Source organism: Diabrotica undecimpunctata, chromosome 6 (genome assembly GCF_040954645.1).
Source record: "Diabrotica undecimpunctata isolate CICGRU chromosome 6, icDiaUnde3, whole genome shotgun sequence".
Classification (NCBI taxonomy): Eukaryota; Metazoa; Arthropoda; class Insecta; order Coleoptera; family Chrysomelidae; genus Diabrotica; species Diabrotica undecimpunctata.
In genome coordinates, this window is record NC_092808.1 from 44,411,344 (window position 1) to 44,433,171 (window position 21,828).

Below are 21,828 nucleotides of genomic sequence, written 5' to 3' on the forward strand. Positions count from 1 at the left end.
TACGATAAACTTTTGATTTAAATTCCATTGTAACGGAACCGGATTAATAACTCCTACACCAGTGTAATTGATATGCGTCTGATCTGTTTGCTTCTGCCAACAAAATTGAACTGAGTATATTCGGGCTACTGACAGATCCTTCCCTCCAAATTTATATTCTTATCAAAACTCAGAGACATTGCAATTCTTGACGAGCTGTCCATATCCCTATGGGAGAGATAGCGGCCAAAATACTTTTTTGACAGAGCAGTTTTTACAGTAGAGCTGTAGACCTTTATAAAGGGTGGTCCTTAAGTAATTGTACAAAAAGAATCCGTAGATTCTACACCTTAAAATATTACGATTTAAGCCAAATTGCTTTAATAAAATGTTGATATTAAGAAAGATACAGCATGTTAAAGTGGAAACTTAAAATTTTAATTTTCGCTGAAACTTTTATGTTTGTGAACATTTATGTATCAAAATTCATAACTGGGTACTATTAAACATCATAAATTAAAATTTAATGCATGCTTTAATGTAACTGATAGGGGGCGCCACATATGTGGCATACATTTGCACTTAACTTTTTTGCTTATTAAGAAACCGGTGTTTGTGATATAAAATATTAAAGATACATTATTTTAACAAAAACAAAGTTATACTTGTTAATAACTTCAAAACTCAACAGTTTTCGAGAAAATCGCATTTTACAAATCAACTACATAATTCAGATCTAAAGCAATTACTCCAAGCAACGAAAGAAAATTAGACAAACATCAATACGTTTGAATTTTGGTATAAAATGCCCTAAATAAAGTTAAAAAGTTATTCAAGTTATTAAAGTTATTAGCAGGATAGAATAGTAGGATTTGACAAAGTAACAGAATAATTGGATTTTACATTAACCATTTTACGTTTTGTATTAATTTAAAGTCACAAATAACATTAAACTTTTTGTCAAAGTAAGTGTTCGATATGTCCACCATTTTTTTAATTCATTTGTCAATACATTCCATAAAAGATGGTCTCATATCAAAGAGCATCATTGGTTCTAAAGAAACTGCTGCAGTATTTAAAATAAGTATTATCAGTATAATAATAAGTATTCTTTTGGGATTTTTATGCTTGAAGTAATTATATTAATATCTCACCGCATTACCAAGGAATATGACTACCACGAACAATCCAACGTTCAGGAAAGCTTAATTTAAGTATGTTCTCACTGCCCTCTCTTTATAATGTGGTGGTGTACCATCTTGCATAAACCACATATTTCGCCTTAAGTTTGATGACAATTCTTCCAATAAATTAAATAAAATTTTATAAAAAATGTAAATAAATCTCACAATTCAAATTACGAGGTAATTCGCATGTCCGTAAAAAATAATTACAAATTTTTCCAAACCATTTGTTTATTTAAAATTCATGTTTAAAATGCATACCGTATGGTTTGGTACCATTTGTAATTATTTTTTATGGACATGCGAATTACCTTGTAATTTGAATGGTGAGATTTATTTACATTTTTTATAAAATGATTTTATTGATTGGTACACCACCACATTATAGAGAAAAGTGCAGTGAGAACTTAATTAAATACAACTTTCCTGAACGTTGGATTGTTCGTGGTAGTCATATTCCTTGGTCATGTGGTGAGATATTAATATAATTATTTAATTCTTATAATAAGTTTTATACCTATAATACTTATTATAAATACTGTAGTAGTTTCTTTAGAACCAATGATGCTATTTAATATGAGACGTTCTTTTATGGAATGTATTGACAAATAAATTAAAAAAAATGGTGGACATATCGAACACTAACTTTGACAAAAAGTTTAATGTTATAAAGTTTAACTATTTCCTAATTTGGTTTATTAAAAAAATATTTTGATTATGACTTTAATTTAATACAAAACGTAAAATGTTTAATGTAAAATCCAATTATTCTGTTATTTTGTCAAATCCTACTATTCTATCCTGCTAATATATTTATTATATTTAATATTTCGTTAACTATTAACTTTATTGAGGGCATTTTATCAGAAGTATCGATTATCATGAAAACTGTTGAGTTTTGAAGTTATTAACTAGTATACCTTTTTTTGGTAAAATAATGTATCTTTAATATTTTTTATTACAAACACCGGTAACTTAAAAAGCAAAAAAGTTAAGTGCAAATGTAAGCCACATATATGGCATATATGGCGCCCCCTATCAGCTACATTAAAGTATGTATCAGATTATAATTTCTGATAATCAATAGTACCTAGTTATGAATTTTTATACATAAATGTACACAAACATAAAAGTTATAGTGAAAATTAAAATTTTTAATTTCCACTTTAACACCCTGTATCTTTCCTAATATCAACATTTTATTCAAGCAATTTGGCTTAAATCGTAATATTTTAAAGTGTAGAATCTACGGTTTCTTTTTGCACAATTACTTAAGGACCATCCTGTATAAAAATAAAAGCGGGTGCGGGGCAATATTACATATAGTTGTCTTGTGGTAATATGTTAACTAAATTGTTCTGGACTTGACGCTGATAGAAAATGTATTTATTTACACAAAATATACGAAAACCTTTTTAGACCACGATAATAAAAATAAATGTCCAAAAAAAACACCTATATATTTTAATACTTTCTGGTATACATTCTTAGCGTCCCTTACTAGTAAAACGAACCAATTTTCATGATTCATCAACTTACTGCGCAAGCTGGTTCAATAATGTGTTAAGAATCCACGATTTCTTATACATTGACCCTCTTGGTTAATGCCATGATGAGATTATTAATATCCTATTGGAGTATCTCATTCTGGGCTACTGCAACTTTGTGAGTAACAGCTGCTCAAATCTATGGTCGGTATTGGAGACAGATCAGCCGATCGTGGTTGGTGAATCGCCAAACGGGCCACAGGAAACTCAATGGGAAATTCTAAATTGTTGAATTCCTGCTTCCCTAATTATTTTACATCAAAAGTTATAAGAAACTTTTTATAGAGGAGTGAAATCTGCATTAAAAACAAGTGTTAAAATTGTTCTACGAATTAAGCGTACTCCAAGTTTTTGCAAAAATATAATATATTTTTCAGGCCACCCCTTAAAGTCAGGACAGAGGCGGTACAAGAATGTGTATGACATGTTGCGTTTGATCATATTGATGTTTCTGGTATTTGACAATATTTGAATTTTGAATTGTCAATATTTTTATTTTATGATTAAATTATAAACAACAAATTTTCGCAAATAGTACTACTACGAGTAAACAATAAATAGTACTGGTAAACACACAGTTTGCTGCCGGAAATTTTTTTACCGTTTCTAGGTAATTTGGGTCTGCTGAATTCAAAAATGTCACCAGATTTGCTCCATCAGATCGTTTTCAGGACATACAACAAATCACATTTCCAACATATAGGGAAATTTAACGCAGCACTAGCTACATATATATGTAGTGCTGCTACCAATTAAATAAACAAAACACTAATAAAAAGTAAGATATTTATTGAACAATAATGTACTTACAAAAATCATCATACATATCTGCCAAAAAAACTTAACTTTTCATCTAACCTAACCAGCATCGCTGCACAAATCTGCTATTCAGCGTCACCTAAAAACTTCCTTTTATATGATATTCATGCAAAGGCTTTAAAAGGACGATCCTCTTAAAGACTCCAGCAGTAATCGGCCATCATGTGGGTGTCCCATCTCCCCTGATACCTCTCTTCCATCGTTTTGATATCTTGGTGGAAGCGTCCCCCTTGTTCCTCACTAAGGTCACCAAGATTTTCTGGGAAACGGTCTAAGTAGCTGTGGAGGTAATGAATTTTAATACTCATATGACAACAGTGTTTGTTAAAATTGTTGAGTATTTCTTCCACTATATCCCGATAATTTTCCGATTTATTGTTTTCAAGAAAATTTTGCACAACTTTCAAAAAAGAGCACCATGCATTACATTCAATTTCAGTCATCGATTCTGTAAAATGCGAATCTTTTATAAGTTGTCGTATCTGAAGCCCATCAGATATTCCGGCTTTCAATTTTTCTTTACTAAGTGCAGGGAATTTGCTGGACAAGTATTCAAAACAAGGACGATTTTGGCCTAGGGCCTTTACAAATTATTTCATCAGCCCTAGTTTAATATGTAACGAAGGTAATATTATTTTCTCTCGATCGACCAATGCTTCGTTAACTACATTAGCTTCTCCTTGAACTAAGGCATCTCTGGGATGCCATTTTCTGTTACTTTAGTGTTGGTTCTTAGCCCTGCTATCCCAAAGACACAGGAAACAAGGATATTTTGTATAGCCACCTTGTTGTCCCAGGAGAAAGTTCACCATCTTAATTAACACAGATCGCCCACTGACGTTAATCATACTTGATGTTTTTTAGCACCAGCGAAATTGTTTTATATTCTTCTTTAATTTTTGTAGAATGCCCAATTGGTATACTTCCATATTTGTTGCCATTACGTAAAAGAAAACACTTTAAATTTCGTTTGGAACTGCCGATAAAAAGACGCCAGTGATCTGGTGTATATTCCGATATACCCATTTTTTCTAACAGTCCTTTAATATTATTGCAAAAAACCATATCATTTTGCTAAGAGAAAAAAGGCAAAAGATCCTTTTCTCTATTACGGTAGTATGTAATTTTGGTGTCTGGGTGAAGAACAGTCTTTAGAACACTCCAATTCAATATCAGTTCTACTGTGATCCTTCCTAAAAATAATTTATGATAATTTGTAAACAAAACAAATGTTCAAACAATAAGCCATTTTGTACTAAGCAGTATCCCAATATATTATTGTAAAATTCTCGTCTAACATTAGCCAGAATTCGCATTTTTAATTTTAATGCTTCTATATCTGTAAATTTTTGGTCAGAATTAATTTTTGATTTTAGATGCCCCCAGATAAAATGATCGTTTGGAGCTAGATCTCCCGATCTCGGGTGCCACTTAATATTACAGTCAGGTCCAATCAAACAATTATTAAAGCTGTTTTTAAGGAATTCCTTAACCACCCAGTTATCGTGCGCAGGGCATCCATCTATTTGAAACCAAATTTCTTCTTCATTTGGAGCTATTTCTGCAAGTCTGGGTAAAATCTACTCTTGTAGCAAGTCTAAAAACTTTTTTAAATTTAAATCTTCCTCATAGAAAAATGGTCCAATAATATTGTGTTCAAATATTCCTAACCAGACATTTACTTTTCGACGATATTGGGTATGGCTTTCAATAATATCCTCAGGCTTTCCTGTCCACCAAATCCTATAATTTTGTATAGGATTTGGTACATTTGAATAAATGTACATTCATAACTAAACAAAATGTTTTTTTAATTGTCTGTATGCATTACCCCTCTCTAAAATTTCGTAACAAAATTCCGCTCGTCACTCAATATCTCCTATTTTTAGTTCTTGAAGACACTGGAATTTATATGAACGGAAATTATTCAATTTCAAAATTTTTAAGACCGTGGAATTATGAATATTAAACTGGTCTGTAATGGTCCGAGAACTTGTTTTAGGATTTTCTACAACTGCTGTTAATACATTTATTTAATTTTGATTTTCTTGGTACCTCCGCAATATTATTTGTACAAGTACAATTAGAAATCACGGTCCCAGTATTTTCAAAATTTTGAAATTGGTTTATTGCGATATCTTACGCTAAATAAAGAACTGACAATTCACGCAGTATTGTCTGAATAAAACATTTTTATTATTGCTACTTTCTCCTCAACTGAGTACATTTTTAATCAACTTTATTCTTTTTTAAACAATAAATCACAACATAAAAATTTTGGCAATTCAAATATTGTCAAATATCAGAAATATCAATATGATCAAACGCAACATGTCATACACATTCTTGCACAGCGTGTGACCTGATTTTAAGGGTGGTCTGAAAAATGTATTATATTCTTGCAAAATTTTGGAATACGTTTAATTCGTAGAACAATTTTAACATTTGTTTTCGATACATATTTCAGTCCTCTTCAAATAGTTTTTCTTGACTTTTGGTGTAAAATATTTAGGGAGGCAGGAATTCAACAATTTAGAATGTTCCACTGGGTTTCATATGGCCCATTTGACGATTCACCACCCTGTATCTACAGAGTGGATTCAAAGTCTGAAAACGCCTAATTATCTCTTAAATGGATGGTCCAATTTGTACAAGAAATAAGATACGCCTATTCTGTAATATAGAGATTTTTAATGTGATACTTGCAATGTTGCCAGGTTTAAGGTTTTTCTTATATCATTAATCACTTTGGTTTTATATACAAAATACTCTGTAGATTTTATTATTATTGGAATTCCTACTTCAATACGAGTTCAACAATATCTAACACTTGGTTTTTTGTCTGGTCGTGAAGGTGTTAAATAAATAAAACATCTTAGCGCCAAAGAGTTTTGAAGTAACTCAGTAAATTTAGAGTTCTGTGATTTTGACAATAATTTTTAAAACTAACAATAGCTGGACGTTTATTGAAAAGCTTTGTAAAATAAATTGTATTGATAACTAGAGCTGATAGTTATTTTATGTGTTACAATAAAGAAAGTTTTTAATAAAAAAGAGCAAATTATAAAGTACCTAACTTGTTCAATAATACTCTTCCAAACCATTTTTCTATCCATAAGACGACGGTACAAAAAATTGTAAAGTGCTTTGAGGAAACTGAACGAATAAAAATGGCATTCGAACAGATACATCATGAACTGTTATACATTACAATAAAACTTTAGATATTGTTCTGAAGCTATTTTCTTGTGACATGTTAAAGTAATTATTATTTAAAAGGAATAAGCAAGAATTAAAGGTTAGAGTAAATTTATTGACGTTTCAATTTCCACTTCGAAAATCGTTCTCAAAATACAAACATTAGTTCTGAGAAATGTTTGTATTTTGAGAACGAATTCCGAAGTGGAAATTGAAACGTCAATAAATTTACTTTAACCTGTATTCCCATCTAAATAATAAAAACTTTAGATGGAATGCAGAGTTTCGACAAAAATCCACATACATCCTTAACCAAAACTGCACAAATACATGATGTAGGTCATTCTTCAGACTTACGTGTTTTACATAAGAATTAATTTAAACCCTACAAAATCCAGTTGTTGCAAGAATTAAATGAAGTTGGCTACATTTTAGTGGTGTAATAATAATGACGAGAACTTCGGTAAAAATGTTTTTCCGACGAAGCAATATTTACACTCTGTGGGAATGTAAATCGGGCAAATTTCAAGTATTGAAGTGAGGTAAATCCACAGTGGATATTTAAAAACAATACTCAAAGACCACCAGAACTGAATGTTTGATCGGAAATAGTAGGTACTCAGTTAATTGGGTCATTTTTTATAAAAGGAAGTTTAAATAATTATGAACTACTATTTAGTAATGAAATTGTATCTACCCTGAAAAATAAGTTTGGAGCCAATTTTAATGAGATGCGGTTTGAAGAAAACGAAGCTCTAGCTTATTTTGGTGTAACTGTTCGGCGTCCTTTATATCTGGCATTTTCCCGGATGTTTTTTCGTTCACTCTTTTTTATCCTAAAGATTATTTTTATTTGGTATACTTTAAAAGTAAAATTTATAAAACTAAATCAGCAAGTGTTGCAAAGCTAACGCAAAGAATTATCGAAGAATCCATATTAAATTCTTGAAAACATGAAGAAATGTATTAGATGCATTTGAGCATCGTTTAAGAAACTCTAAGCTGGTTTTTGAGTTTTAAAGTCCAAAAACCATCATCAGCAAGTGCAAGAGCACTTACTGATAATGCTCTGACCAATAGGGTTAACTTGGTTTGTATACCGAGACACACAGGCATGGAGGGGAACGAACGGGCTGACGCCCTGGAAATACAGGGCTCATCTACTCTGCCTAAGGGACTCAAACCTGTGATTGGAGGGCCCTTTAGTACTAGTCAGGTCCAAGTGTCTGAAGGGCTTACAATTGGGCCCTGCTCCGATCTACCATAACCATAACCATAACCATTCGTTCAATAATAACGAAGATGCTGTGTAGTGCAATTTTGGTAGTCGCCTAGTTTGCTTTTGCTGTCTTAATATATTTGTTATATCATATGTCGCAAATTAAGATTCGATCAGTTGTTTATTTTGTACTCAGCCAGAGGCCTTCTTTAAGTCAATAAATCAAAATTTGTCTTATAGTAAATTCATTTCATTCATAGTGACCTATGATATCGGGTATGTAACTCTACACTCATTAAGATCGAAGATGCTGTCTAGTGCTCTTTTTGTAGTCGCTTTGTTTGTTGTTCTATCTTCATATAATCGTTATCCCCTCCCCTTTCATTTGTATATCGCATATTAAAATTGTATCAGTTGTTTATTTTGTTTTCAGTTGGAGGCCTTCTTAAAGTCAATAAATCAAAATTTTTTGACTTTAGTAAGTTTTAAGTAGATCTATTTTCATCCGTAGTGCCCTATACCTCGTATGTAATTATACGTTCATTAATAATCAAGATACCCTGCAGTGACTTTTTGGTAGTCGCCTTGTTTGTTTTTTATCTGAATATAATCGTTATCCCCTCCTTTTTCATTTAATGTATCACACGCTGCAATAGGACCAATAACAACGGAGATCTAATTTCTTTCCGACAAGACCTTATATGTCACGATCCCTAGAACAGTTCTCGAGCTGTGCCATCTTGCGAACAATTTACGTATTTATGACAGTCGCAAAAATCTTTCGCGTATTTAATAATTTGTTTCCTGTGACTACAAATACCTAGGTATCACTATTTCACAAGATGGAACATTGGACAAAGCCATAAGAGAGAGAAATACGTCAGGGAGAAAAGCCATCACAATGTTAAACACCATTTTATGGGACCAATCCATCAGCAAAGAAAATAAAAAGAGGATATATGAGACTATAGTAAAAAGTATCACTATATACAGCTGTGAGGTATGGCCAGTGAAAGAAAGAACACTCTCAACGCTGAAAGCGACGGAAATGGATTTTTGCCATCTTCTAATAAAAAACTCCATCTATTTGAAATATACCTCACACTTCGAGGTACCTCCGTTTACATATCACGCAGCCACAAACACACAACCTAACAATTACCATCCTCCAGGTCATAGTCTAGACCATTTCAGATCTGACATTTAAAAAACTCACACATCAACTGACATTCAAAACACTGACACGACATACAACACACAAATTCCTAATTACACACAACAAGGACACTACACACATTCAAATACACTCATTATTCATAGTCACTCCATAAATCACAGAGTATTACAACAAACTACAAAGTTTCTTAGATACCTTAAACTCAGGCAGCTTTTTAAAATATAACATTAAATAAATGACACCATACAAAAACAACTTAATGTTACAAAACCCTCAAAAAATCTCAACTTAGAACTCATACAAATACAGTAGTCAAGTTATTAATAGTCGAATAAAAATCTCATGTTAGAGGAGATTAATAACCAGTCGGTATGCTTACGATCATACCGGTTGTTCGGAGTGTTTATTAATATAAATGGACGCCCGATTCAAACAACTGAGGAACTGAGAATCAGCACTATTACGATTACTAGAACGAAGAGTCCCTTTTATTACTTGATGCAACACACTTACACGATACAAAATATACGATAAACCACATCTCTAACCAAATTCTGCAGTCAAACCCCATTAATCCTAATCGTTCTGGATACGTTAGAAGACGAAAACAATTTCTTTGCAGTCTACGTGAACAAGTTGAATAAGATAGCCTACTTTTACACAACGTACCCCATTAATGCCAAACCTCTGCAGAAAAAACTCAAAGTTTTACTCGGAGCCAAATACCTAACCATCACAAACAGATCTAACCCAAAAATACCCATCCCACCCCGCCGTCCAGTCCCAGAAAACATCACATAAACAAATCTAAATGCGCGCATTCCTTAATAATTCCGCATTCAACACAGATTCAACCGATTATTTATTTAAAACTCAAAATCTAACCATCTATCAAAATTCAAGTCACTTACAGTCAACTCTCCTTACAAATCCGCCAAACTTACAACCAAATCCAAAATCAACACATTAACCCTTATACCTGATATCCCATATTACAGTACATTAACATTACAGTTACACACAACACACAACATGAACCTGCAACAGAAACAATACCTATTGAACCTTTACCCCCAACCTTACAATCAAAAAACCCAAAACGAAACACATAGAACTCAATATACACAACAATCAACTCAAACAATCGATCCGAACCATTCCCTACAACCATCACACACAAGCAACAAAAAAACACAAGACAACACAACCCAAGCAAATACCTTATAGAACACATCCGACCAAACATTTGCCAACAAAACACTTCTCAACAATATTTTAAAATCAAACGAACTTCTTCCCAATAACATGGCCCACTTAAAAGTCGCCTCATTAGACAAAACAGCACCCCTCAACAAATAACCCTAAACCTTAATCCCTAAATATCTACGAATTCCAGACAAAACTAAGAAACAATATTGTGATAATCACTATTGGCCCAATATATTTCAATAACACTCCACAAAAGTCCCAAACAAAATCCAATCAAACAACCATCTCTACATGACAGGCGTTAACAAAAATTTTTCACAAAAAAACATTGAAGACCATGAATCATAAGGCCACTTCCCTAACATTGAAATTGTCAGAATAATTGTCCGTTAAAATAACATCCCTATACACTTTGTTCAAGTCTTCGAGAACTCAGAACAAAAATTCTCAGAAGCACTGAAACACTGAACATTATACGTTGTGAAATCCCTGGATCAAATAACGTCATCCCCCTGCGCTCAAAATATTGCTCTATACATACACATACAGTCACTACCCTAGACAAATTTTCTCATACGACGACCAACGTAGGTCTCACCACACTCTTGTATATCTTTCCTTTCAGCTATTTCCTGATTTTTATATCACAAAGTACCTCGCTCATTCGCTTCCAGTTAAACCAACCAGCCCGTAGTTCTCCCTCTTCAATAGCCCTTGTCTAACACCCCAACTTCCCCTTTAACATTTCGTTGTTCTCCTCTACTAACAATCATCAGCAAAGTGTAGGGAAGAGAGCTCCTAAGTCTATATCATCAGAAATAGTAGGGAAAAGAGCTCCTTGACTATTTCTGTCAGTACATCTATAACAAGATTAAACAGGTAGGAGTAAAGAGCCTAAGATTCAAACCAACCGTGACTGGTAAAATTTCAGTCGTCAATTCGCACAAGTCCTTACTTTGGTGTATGCTCCTTCATACATTTCGTTCACGAGCCTTACGTACTTCTCGGGAACCCATATCTCTCCCATACATCTCCATAGCTCTTGTCTAAGAACTGTATTGTACTCCTTCCCAAGATCTATAAATACCCAATATAGCTCTCTTTTCTTCTAGCCGTATTTCTCCATCAACTTTCTCAAAGCCAACAAGGCACCCGTTGTCCTCCTTTCTGGCACAAACCCAAACTGTTCTTCTCCTATGGATGTCTCTCTCCTTAATCTTCACTTTACAGTGTTCTTCCAGATTTTCATTGTATGCGACATTTACTTTATCCCTCTATAGTTCTTACAGTCCTAAATGTTTCATTAATCTTTATACAATGATAACATCACACTCTCTCTCCATGCATTGGGCATTCTTTCTTCTTCATATATCCCTCCTCATTTGCTACAAAATATTAACCCCTTTCTCTATAAGAGCCTTTCAAACCTCCACAAGTATTTCATCAGGTCGCACTGCCTTACCATTTTTCATCCTATTTAACCTCTCAACAACTTCACGTCTCGCTATCCCTCGTATTATATCCACAATTGAGAATCCGCATCCTCCGTCTCTACTCTGGTGTTCTTCATTTAGCAACTTTCTAAAGTACTCATACCGGATTTGCTTTATTTCAACATCGGTTCTTAACACTCTTCCATCTGCACTCTTAAGTCCTTTGATGACTTGTTTCAGCAATTCCCACGGGTGTCTCAAACTCCTAAAACATGTGTGCAGAGTTTAGTAGTAACTTATTAGTTTAGTAGATAGTCCTTAGTAGTAGCCATAGCGCGCTTTGCTACCTGTATATATCTTTTAGATCTGTCATACCCCTTTCTGGTCTACACTATTTCGTTTATCATTTCTTATTCCCATCTCCAAACCTTCATGAATTATTTCTATTCCCCCTCCTTATCTAACCTACCTGCCCATTCTAATCACCTCCATTACCCATATCATTTACAGAGAAAAATCCAATACCGAACCAAAACTAACCGGTACGAATCCAGCATGTAAATGAGGAATATAAACAGCGCACCTTCCAGGAGCCCGTCAAATAGTGGCCATTCGCTGGCAGGTAAGGAATTACAGTGGAGATTTTTCCAGAAATTTTTTTCAGGTGAGTTTTTAAAAACTTTAATATTATTATAGTTTATAGGTGAGATTGTGTATTAAACTAAATATTGAAAAGAACGTTAGTTGGATTATTGTAATGTAGTATGAATAAAATATTATAAATAAACTGTTTTATTTTCTTCTTCTTCTCAGATTGTTTTTTGTTTTGTACGAAAATCCTAGGTATTTAAAACTTGGTACGTGCGTTTCTATTGGTATAAGCATATGGGAACCCTAGCAAATTTGGCGGCAGTTTCTTCTCAAAGTCTTTTTGTTAATTTTGGTTTAACATGTTTTTTTCTCTTCTTAATTTTCTAAGGCCTATTTATTTTGTTGAAATCAAACTTTTGGAATTATAAAACTTGGCACATAAGTTTTCCATGGTGTAAGAATGATCCTTTGATTTTGGGATCGACTTGTCTTCTTTTCCTTTTCTTTCAATATCTGACGTATTCTTAAATCTTTCTTAAAACTTATCATATAGGTTCTGTTTGGTGAACGAAAGAACCCTATTGATTTTGGTATCGTCATGTCTTCTTCTTCTTCGTTCTCACTCGTATTTTTACACATGTTTTTTTTAAACAATATCCTCTAATCTTAAAACTTTATAGATAGGTTCCGTTTATTGTAAGATAAAGGTCCTTATTGACTGTGGAGTCAACACTTGTACAGCACTTGCAACAGCAACGGCAAAAATTATTTTATAGTTTAGTTAAAAAGGACCAATGACATGAATAATGAAGACCTAGCTGAAAAACAACTGCAAAAAACCTGCATAATCTTAGTAAATACGTATTTGCGGTTGCCTAACATCTTTATAATATATTTTATAATTCCTTTTTGAACAAGTTTTGCCATTAACTCTTTTTTATTTTTTAAAAATATATACTTAATCATTCACCCTTTTTATTAACTTGTCTCAGCTATTATTAGTTGGCTACACCGTACTGATGACGACCAATTAGTCAGAAATACGTATTTATAACAGATTTCTATTATTTTTCATCTTTCTATTGCATATCCTTCTTTTTAAGGATTATTTCCTGTTAATATATTCCCTATAATAAGGTTTAACTTATCTTCCTTTGCCAAATTAAAATATAGATGTCTCCCTAAATACATACATGTTCGCGTACGGCTTTGGTAAATAGTACTTATTCTGGAATAAAAATCAGTCAGCATTGCTCGGTCCATAGCAACATTTAACACGTTACAAAAACGATAAAGAAATCATTTTAAATATATCGAATGTAATGCTTGTAATATTACGAGTAGAATGTCTTTCCTTGTTAGTTATTTCTCAGATCTACTTTTAACTTATATCTTTGATATATAATTTCTAGTGTCATTCGTTGTGTTTTAATTACGTTATCACGTTGAATAAATAAATATAGAGAAGTTAAAAGGTTTTTTATTCTATTATGTTTGACTATTGGAAATTACTATCTTAAAGTACTTGTTGGTTTTCATGAAGTGGTTTAAAAGTTACACACGTTTATTTTGTCAACTTGATAATTTTATTAATAATCAGGTTAAACCATTAATAGAGACTTAGGGAATGTCCCTGTCTTAGCCCATTTGCCAGTTTCAATGGGGTCGGTTAGTTCTTCTTCTACTTTTATTTTTATTGTGATGTTTTGGTAGATATTTTTGATCGTTTTGATTATTCCTAGAGTTATATCTCCTGCATACAGTATAATAGTGGATAACGTTTTTATTTGACCTGGTCAAATGCCTTTGTAAGGTCCATGAAACATAGATATACCGGTTTGTTGTATTCAAGTGATTTCTCTTGCACTTGCCTCATTATAAATTTAGCGTCGTTGCATGATCTTCCTGACCTAGAACCTTGTTGTTCTCCTGCTAGTATTATAATTTTATTCAATTTATTTGTTATCACTTTAGTTCTTAATTTTATTGTTGTGTTTAATAAATTAATTCCTCTGTAATTTTCCTTGTCCAATTTTTCTCCCTTTTTGAAGAGAGCTATTCGGAAACTTGATCTCCATTCTTGAGGAATTCTGTCTTGTTCTATTATTTTTTGGATTAGTTTTATTAGTTGTTTGGTCAGAAGATCTGGTCCTCCGTACTTTAGGACTTCGTTCGGTATTCTGTCATCTCTTGGTGATTTTTTATTTTTGTGGTATGTTATGTTTGTATATTATTATGATAAAGTATTTTGTGGTTTACTTGAAGTAGAGTTAGAAATAGTGCGTAACAATATTGTTGCTTCTTTCTAAAACATACTTCTCTGATTTTGTATATCCTTATTTTAGGCCTTTTCTTATTATTTCGTCATTAATAATTATCACTAAAACAAGTTTCAATTTGTGCTTCTTCCTAGAATAAAAATCTGGCCCTATAGATGCTCACAGACAGCTAATAAATGGTATCCTAGAAGAAACCTTCAGTGATAAGCCAGTCGCCGGCGCTCGGTCCACAGCGACATTCGACGCCTAAATGTTTCAGTAGAAACCTAAGACTGAAAAATTCACTTAATCTTTCTTTTGGAATATCAGTTATCTACGCTCTTTGTGTAGTGTCTTTTTCATTAGCATGTTAAATTTTCTGGCGGTTATATTAAATTGGTGCAGCATACGTTTGTAAATCAACTTTACTGTGAGAGAGTAGTATTGCGTCATCTGCGTAGCAGATTATATTAAGATGTTTTTCTTTTATTTGTTATGTTTTTTAGTTGTTACTTTTTTAAATAGTTTATCTATAATCAGGTTGAACAAATAATAGAGGACTTAGGGAATGTCCCTGTCTTACCCCATTTGCCAGTTTAAATAGCATCGGTTAGTTCTGCTTCTACTTTTTTTTTATTGTGTTGTTTTGGTAGATATTTTCGATCGTTTTGATTATTCCTAGAGGTATATCTCTTGCACACAGTAAGTCGATAACGTCTTTTAATTTGACCTAGTCAAATGCCTTTGTAAGGTCCATGAAACATAGATATGCCGGTTTGTTGTATTCAAGTGATTTCTCTTGCACTTGCCTCATTATAAATTTAGCGTCGTTGCATGATCTTCCCGACCTAAAACATTGTTGTTTTTCTGCTAGTGTTATAATTTCATTCATTTTATTTTTTATGACTTTAGTTCTTAATTTTATTGTTGTGTTTAATAAATTAATTCCTCTGTAATTTTCCTGATCCGATTTTTCTCCCTTTTTCAAGAGCGGTATTAGGATACTTGATCTCCATTCTTGAGAAATTCTGTGTTGTTCGATTATGTTTTGGATTAGTTTTAATAGTTGTTTTGTCAGATCTGGTCCTCCGGACTTTAGGAGTTCGTTTGGTATTCTGTCCTTTCTTGGTTATTTTTTATTTTTGTGTTTTGGTATGTTTGTATATTAGAAACTACTATGATGAAATATTTTGTGGTTTACTTGAACTAGAGTTAGAACTACTGCGTAAAAATATTGTTGTTTCTTTCTAAAACATACTTCTCTGATTTTGTATATCCTTATTTTAGGCCTTTTCTTATTATTTCGTCATTAATAATTATCACTAAAACAAGTTTCAATTTGTGCTTCTTCCTAGAATAAAAATCTGGCCCTATAGATGCTCACAGACAGCTAATAAATGGTATCCTAGAAGAAACCTTCAGTGATAAGCCAGTCGCCGGCGCTCGGTCCACAGCGACATTCGACGCCTAAATGTTTCAGTAGAAACCTAAGACTGAAAAATTCACTGAATCTTTCTTTTGGAATATCAGTTATCTACGCTCTTTGTGTAGTGTCTTTTTCATTAGCATGTTAAATTTTCTGGCGGTTATATTAAATTGGTGCAGCATACGTTTGTAAATCAACTTTACTGTGAGAGAGTAGTATTGCGTCATCTGCGCAGCAGATTATTTTAAGATGTTTTTCTTTTATTTGTTATGTTTTTTAGTTCTTACTTTTTTAAATAGTTTATCTATAATCAGGTTGAACAAATAATAGAGGACTTAGGGAATGTCCCTGTCTTACCCCATTTGCCAGTTTAAATAGCATCGGTTAGTTCTGCTTCTACTTTTTTTTTATTGTGTTGTATTGGTAGATATTTTCGATCGTTTTGATTATTCCTAGAGGTATATCTCTTGCACACAGTAAGTCGATAACGTCTTTTAATTTGACCTAGTCAAATGCCTTTGTAAGGTCCATGAAACATAGATATGCCGGTTTGTTGTATTCAAGTGATTTCTCTTGCACTTGCCTCATTATAAATTTAGCGTCGTTGCATGATCTTCCCCACCAAAAACATTGTTGTTTTTCTGCTAGTGTTATAATTTCATTCATTTTATTTTTTATGACTTTAGATCTTAATTTTATTGTTGTGTTTAATAAATTAATTCCTCTGTAATTTTCCTGGTCCGATTTTTCTCCCTTTTTCAAGAGCGGTATTAGGATACTTGATCTCCATTCTTGAGAAATTCTGTGTTGTTCGATTATGTTTTGGATTAGTTTTAATAGTTGTTTTGTCAGATCTGGTCCTCCGGACTATAGGAGTTCGTTTGGTATTCTGTCCTCTCTTGGTTATTTTTTATTTTTGTGTTTTGTTATGTTTGTATATTAGAAACTACTATGATGAAATATTTTGTGGTTTACTTGAACTAAAGTCAAAACTACTGCGTAAAAATATTGTTGTTTCTTTCTAAAACATACTTCTCTGATTTTGTATAACCTTATTTTGGGCCTTTTCTTATCATTTCGTCATTAATAATTATCACTAAAACAAGTTTCAAATTTGTGCTTCTTCCTAGATTAAAAATCTGGCCCTATAGATGCTCACAGACAGCTAATAAATGGTATTCTAGAAGAAACCTTCAGTGATAAGCCAGTCGCCGGCGCTCGGTCCACAGCGATATTCGACGCCTAAATGTTTCAGTAGAAACCTAAGACTGAAAAATTCACTGAATCTTTCTTTTGGAATATCAGTTATCTACGCTCTTTGTGTAGTGTCTTTTTCATTACCATGTTAAATTTTCTGGCGGTTATATTAAATTGGTGCAGCATACGCTGTAAATCAACTTTACTGTGAGAGAGTAGTATTGCGTCATCTGCGTAGCAGATTATTTTAAGATGTTTTTCTCTTATTTGTTATGTTTTTTAGTTCTTACTTTTTTAAATAGTTTATCTATAATCAGGTTAAACAAATAATAGAGGACTTAGGGAATGTCCCTGTCTTACCCCATTTGCCAGTTTAAATAGCATCGGTTAGTTCTGCTTCTACATTTTTTTTATTTTGTTGTATTGGTAGATATTTTCGATCGTTTTGATTATTCCTAGAGGTATATCTCTTGCACACAGTAAGTTGATAACGTCTTTTAATTTGACCTAGTCAAATGCCTTTGTAAGGTCCATGAAACATAGATATGCCGGTTTGTTGTATTCAAGTGATTTCTCTTGCACTTGCCTCATTATAAATTTAGCGTCGTTGCATGATCTTCCCGACCTAAAACATTGTTGTTTTTCTGCTAGTGTTATAATTTCATTCATTTTATTTTTTATGACTTTAGTTCTTAATTTTATTGTTGTGTTTAATAAATTAATTCCCCTGTAATTTTCCTGGTCCGATTTTTCTTCCTTTTTCAAGAGAGGTATTAGGATACTTGATCTCCATTCTTGAGAAAATCTGTGTTGTTCGATTATGTTTTGGATTAGTTTTAATAGTTGTTTTGTCAGATCTGGTCCTCCGAAATTTAGGAGTTCGTTTGGTATTCTGTCATCTCTTGGTTATTTTTTATTTTTGTGTTTTGGTATGTTTGTATATTAGAAACTACTATGATGAAATATTTTGTGGTTTACTTGAACTAGAGTTAGAACTATTGAGTAAAAATATTGTTGTTTCTTTCTAAAACATACTTCTCTGATTTTGTATAACCTTATTTTGGGCCTTTTCTTATTATTTCGTCATTAATAATTATCACTAAAACAAGTTTCAATTTGTGCTTCTTCCTAGATTAAAAATCTGGCCCTATAGATGCTCACAGACAGCTAATAAATGGTATTCTAGAAGAAACCTTCAGTGATAAGCCAGTCGCCGGCGCTCGGTCCACAGCGACATTCGACGCCTAAATGTTTCAGTAGAAACCTAAGACTGAAAAATTCACTGAATCTTTCTTTTGGAATATCAGTTATCTACGCTCTTTGTGTAGTGTCTTTTTCATTAACATGTTAAATTTTCTGGCGGTTATATTAAATTGGTGCAGCATACGTTGTAAATCAACATTACTGTGAGAGAGTAGTATTGCGTCATCTGCGTAGCAGATTATTTTAAGATGTTTTTCTCTTATTTGTTATCTTTTTTAGTTCTTACTTTTTTAAATATTTCATCTATAATCAGGTTGAACAATTAATGGAGGACTTAGGGAATGTCCCTGTCTTACCTTATTGGTCAGTTTCAATAGGGTCGGTTAGTTCTTCTTCTACTTTTATTTTTCTTGTGTTGTTTTGGTAGATATTTTTTATCGTTTTGATTAATCCTAGAGTTATATCTCTTGCTTACAGTAAGTGGATAACGTCTTTTAAGTTGACCTAATCAAATGCCTTTGTAAGGTACGTGAATTATAAAAATGCCGGTTTGTTGTATTCAAGTGATTTCTGTTGCACTTGCCTCTTTATAAATTTAGCGTCGCTGCATGATCTTCCCGACCTAAAACCTTGTTGTTTTTCTACTAGCGTTATAATTTCATTCATTTTATTTGTTATCAATTTAGTTCTTAATTTTATTGTTGTGTTTAATTAATTAATTTCTCTGTAATTTTCCTTGTCCGATTTTTCTTCCTTTTTGAAGAGAGCTATTCGGATACTTGATCTCCATTCTTGAGGAATTTTGTCTTGTTCTGTTATTTTTTGGATTAGTTTTAATAGTTGTTTGGTCAGAAGATCTGATCCTCCGTTCTTTAGGAGTTCGTTCGGTATTCTGTCCTCTCTTGGTGATTTTTTATTTTTGTGGTATAGTGTGTTTGTATATTAGGAATTAATATGATGAAGTATTTTGTGGTTTACTTAAAATAGAGTTAGAACTGGTGTATAACAATACTGTTGCTTGTTTCCAAAACATACTTCTCTGATTTTGTATATCCTGATTTCAGACATTTTCTTATTATTTCGTCATTAATAATATTAAATAAAACAAGTTTCAATTTGTCCTTCTTCCTAGATTAAAAATCTGGCCCTATAGATGCTCACAGACAGCTAATAAATGGTATTCTAGAAGAAACCTTCAGTGATAAGCCAGTCGCCGGCGCTCGGTCCACAGCGACATTCGACGCCTAAATGTTTCAGTAGAAACCTAAGACTGAAAAATTCACTGAATCTTTCTTTTGGAATATCAGTTATCTACGCTCTTTGTGTAGTGTCTTTTTCATTAACATGTTAAATTTTCTGGCGGTTATATTAAATTGGTGCAGCATACGTTGTAAATCAACTTTACTGTGAGAGAGTAGTATTGCGTCATCTGCGTAGCAGATTATTTTAAGATGTTTTTCTCTTATTTGTTATGTTTTTTAGTTCTTACTTTTTTAAATAGTTTATCTATAATCAGGTTAAACAAATAATAGAGGACTTAGGGAATGTCCCTGTCTTACCCCATTTGCCAGTTTAAATAGCATCGGTTAGTTCTGCTTCTACTTTTTTTTATTTTGTTGTATTGGTAGATATTTTCGATCGTTTTGATTATTCCTAGAGGTATATCTCTTGCACACAGTAAGTTTATAACGTCTTTTAATTTGACCTAGTCAAATGCCTTTGTAAGGTCCATGAAACATAGATATGCCGGTTTGTTGTATTCAAGTGATTTCTCTTGCACTTGCCTCATTATAAATTTAGCGTCGTTGCATGATCTTCCCGACCTAAAACATTGTTGTTTTTCTGCTAGTGTTATAATTTCATTCATTTTATTTTTTATGACTTTAGTTCTTAATTTTATTGTTGTGTTTAATAAACTAATTCCTCTGTAATTTTCCTAGTCCGATTTTTTTTCCTTTTTCAAGAGAGGTATTGGGATACTTGATCTCCATTCTTGAGAAATTCTGTGTTGTTCGATTATGTTTTGGATTAGTTTTAATAGTTGTTTTGTCAGATCTGGTCCTCCGGACTTTAGGAGTTCGTTTGGTATTCTGTCCTTTCTTGGTTATTTTTTATTTTTGTGTTTTGGTATGTTTGTATATTAGAAACTACTATGATGAAATATTTTGTGGTTTACTTGAACTAGAGTTAGAACTACTGCGTAAAAATATTGTTGTTTCTTTCTAAAACATACTTCTCTTATTTTGTATATCCTTATTTTAGGCCTTTTCTTATTATTTCGTCATTAATAATTATCACTAAAACAAGTTTTAATTTGTGCTTCTTTCTAGATTAAAAATCTGGCCCTATAGATGCTCACAGACAGCTAATAAATGGTATTCTAGAAGAAACCTTCAGTGATAAGCCAGTCGCCGGCGCTCGGTCCACAGCGACATTCGACGCCTAAATGTTTCAGTAGAAACCTAAGACTGAAAAATTCACTGAATCTTTCTTTTGGAATATCAGTTATCTACGCTCTTTGTGTAGTGTCTTTTTCATTAGCATGTTAAATTTTCTGGCGGTTATATTAAATTGGTGCAGCATACGTTTTTAAATCAACTTTACTGTGAGAGAGTAGTATTGCGTCATCTGCGTAGCAGATTATTAAGATGTTTTTCTTTTATTTGTTATGTTTTTTAGTTCTTACTTTTTTAAATAGTTTATCTATATTCAGGTTGAACAAATAATAGAGGACTTAGGGAATGTCCCTGTCTTACCCCATTTGCCAGTTTAAATAGCATCGGTTAGTTCAGCTTCTACTTTTTTTTATTGTGTTGTTTTGGTAGATATTTTCGATCGTTTTGATTATTCCTAGAGGTATATCTCTTGCACACAGTAAGTCGATAACGTCTTTTAATTTGACCTAGTCAAATGCCTTCGTAAGGTCCATAAAACATAGATATGCCGGTTTGTTGTATTCAAGTGATTTCTCTTGCACTTGCCTCATTATAAATTTAGCGTCGTTGCATGATCTTCCCGACCTAAAACATTGTTGTTTTTCTGCTAGTGTTATAATTTCATTCATTTTATTTTTTATGACTTTAGTTGTTAATTTTATTGTTGTGTTTAATAAATTAATTTCTCTGTAATTTTCCTGGTCCGATTTTTTTTCCTTTTTCAAGAGAGGTATTAGGATACTTGATCTCCATTCTTGAGAAATTCTGTGTTGTTCGATTATGTTTTGGATTAGTTTTAATAGTTGTTTTGTCAGATCTGGTCCTCCGGACTTTAGGAGTTCGTTTGGTATTCTGTCCTTTCTTGGTTATTTTTTATTTTTGTGTTTTGGTATGTTTGTATATTAGAAACTACTATGATGAAATATTTTGTGGTTTACTTGAACTAGAGTTAG